The sequence below is a fragment of the Anneissia japonica genome, unplaced genomic scaffold (genome assembly GCF_011630105.1).
Source record: "Anneissia japonica isolate Jap-2015-1 unplaced genomic scaffold, ASM1163010v1 scaffold724_len3256291_cov202, whole genome shotgun sequence".
In the NCBI taxonomy this organism is placed as follows: domain Eukaryota; kingdom Metazoa; phylum Echinodermata; class Crinoidea; order Comatulida; family Comatulidae; genus Anneissia; species Anneissia japonica.
In genome coordinates this window covers 2,080,829-2,083,416 of record NW_022744966.1, presented here as the reverse complement: position 1 = coordinate 2,083,416, position 2,588 = coordinate 2,080,829, and the positions used below count along the sequence as shown (strand labels likewise).

At 45.6% G+C, this 2,588-nt stretch overlaps 1 pseudogene; it reads left to right on the top strand.

Annotated features, from left to right (window-relative positions):
• The first annotated feature begins 2,075 nt into the window (after positions 1-2,075).
• Positions 2,076-2,588, top strand: part of LOC117119873 — a 6,588-nt pseudogene continuing 6,075 nt past the window's right edge.

Below are 2,588 nucleotides of genomic sequence, written 5' to 3'. Positions count from 1 at the left end.
GTAACTATTATCAATTACATAATATCAAGTATAGTAGCTTCATTGCCGTATTATGTGACTTGACTGCAACTGGTAAAGCATAGGTCCAATAACACGCCATCACACTCTGTTTTGGAATAACTTCTCAGTCAGCTTAAAGGAATAGGAAGCCAACTGCCTATTTTTCCGCAGTTCCACCCCGGATGTTACTGCGGCAATATCGGTTCCTCTTACCAGGTTCCACCTCACTGCCTATGGTATTGCTAGGTGGTTTCATGTGAGTATATGATATGGCCAATTCAAGTCCCTTAATTGCAACTACGTATCTGGACCTTGAAGCCGGCTCTTCCTCACAGACCTTCGTTCCTGATATATGAATAGCAAATTAAGTCAAGAGAGCAGCGTATTTCACACCAAGGAAATATTGCTTATTGTGATTCTTTACCTTTCCATGCCACACATCATGACTTCAAATTGGGACTGTTTGTCTTTCTGGATATCACCCCTCGCACAAGCCTCATCATGAAGAATTCAGTTCAGCCCTCCATCACTTTCGTCGGACTCGTTGGTTCCGCGATTTTGTCACAAGCCGAGCTATCTTGTATTGCATGCGTGATGGTTGTTAGTAGGGCTATGTCTAAATCTATGTATAATGCCGGGCACCCAGTTGTACTACCGTCGCACGACGAATCAAACTCCGCTTACTGTGAGCGATATACGACGCATCGCCGTCTGCTGATTGTCGGTAGCAGTCTCTGAACGGATCGTCATTAAAAACCCGTTGCACGTGCGTCGTCGCGTTGCATTCTTCATAGAATCGCGAAGGCCGACGACCGTCGTGCGCAGCTGTGAGTGCCCGGTTTTAATCGTCAAACGTGTTGTGAGTGTCCATTGTAGCCACGTCGATGATTCTCTATTGTTTGCCACATGATCCACTAGCGAGCTTTCGTTTCAGTTCGGGAGAAATCTAGTACGGTAATTAGAGCCGAAAATTCATTTGCGCATGCGTGAAAGATTGCATCTCACCGTACCGCGGAATTTGAGGACGGTTCTGACCGAAAATAGCGTCCGGTTTAGAACGCAACGATAAGAGGTTGTCTTGTATGTCAGCATCACGCGGCGAGTGTAAAGGCGATTACAATGGAGTCAGGATTAGTGACTGATGTATCTCGTCGTTAACTTATGATAACACTTTAATGAAATTATGGTTTCATGTTCCAAGTCAGTGATACAACACATAAATTTAGGATGAATATGATTTAGCCAAGTCGTATAGCCCTAGTAAATGTAGATGTACTGTAGGCCTAGGCCTAGATGGACAGCCTCGGCTCGGTTCTAGCCTGGCCTGGATCTAGCTAGGCCTAGCCTAGGCCCTAATTTATTAAGGTACGTCCGGCCTAGGCCTAACCTATAGTAATAATGCCTACGCAGCGACAAGTGCCTCTTGAACTCTGTGCAAGTTCGCCATGTTTTGGTAACTAAAGTGAGGGCGCGCGTTCGCACGCATATTCCCCCGTCACGTAAACGGAAACGAAACAACTTCTGAACAGGACGGAAGCTTGGTTGCGAGTACAGTCACGGTCTGTTGGTTCCTCCGTACTGTGCGCTCACCGTCCTCAAACGAAAGCTCGGTAAGTTCAGGACGGGTGACAGCAAACGTGGGCTACTCCAGGGAATTTCAATAATCTCCAAAAGCATTTCATTGCGGGTCTCACAAAAGGTCTGTAGCAAGGGTGATACCACAGTGAGGCATTTGGTATCATAACACTTCGCGTTCGATGCTATCATGCCTTACCATATTATAGTCGATGAAGATTTGGTGTAGGAGCGTTTTACTCAAGGGACTGCTCCAGTGGCGTAACACTAGGGCCGGGGTTTTACTGAGACTAGGGGCCCTTTTCCAGGCCCGGTTGCCAATTCCATTGTGGGGTGTAGATGTGTTTTTAAAACATGTTTGCCATTTTAAAAAATATTATAAATGTTTTGAATGACGCAAAAATGATATGAATCAGTGGCGGATCTAGTAGGGATTTGAAATAGAGGGGCCCAGGGAGAGACTTTCACAGATAGAGGATCTGTACCACCTCAGGCCGACCATGGTTGGGGCGGAGGTAAGAAAATGTATGATTATGGCACATCTAGATGGCCAGAAATGGCACTCACAGACTTAAAATTTGATTATCATTCTCTTTTTATCTCTATTGTTTTCACAAATTTGACAAACCTAGGGCCCCTTAATCCGTCACTGTCAGAGACACATTATTCTTTTATGCATTAACTTTGGGTCAGGGTGCTAGATCGAGGACCCTATGGTTGTGGCCAGGGGCCCCTAGGAGTCGGGGCCCTGCGGACCGCTACACGAGAGCACATGCGTTACACCACCTGACTGCTCAACAATGATCTGCAAGGTAGCAAATTGATCAGTTTCTATATAGGCCCTATGTATTTCCTACCCAGTGTTTCCTCACGTCTTCTTCCATGCTCCTGTCATCTCCTGTCACACTTGCTTGACTGAGGTAGAATTTTTCTCTTTCTTTAGGTGTTGCTCACTCCTGCAGACTTGGCAACACTTGATACTTTAATATTAGAATTGGTTAGCTTGAATCTGT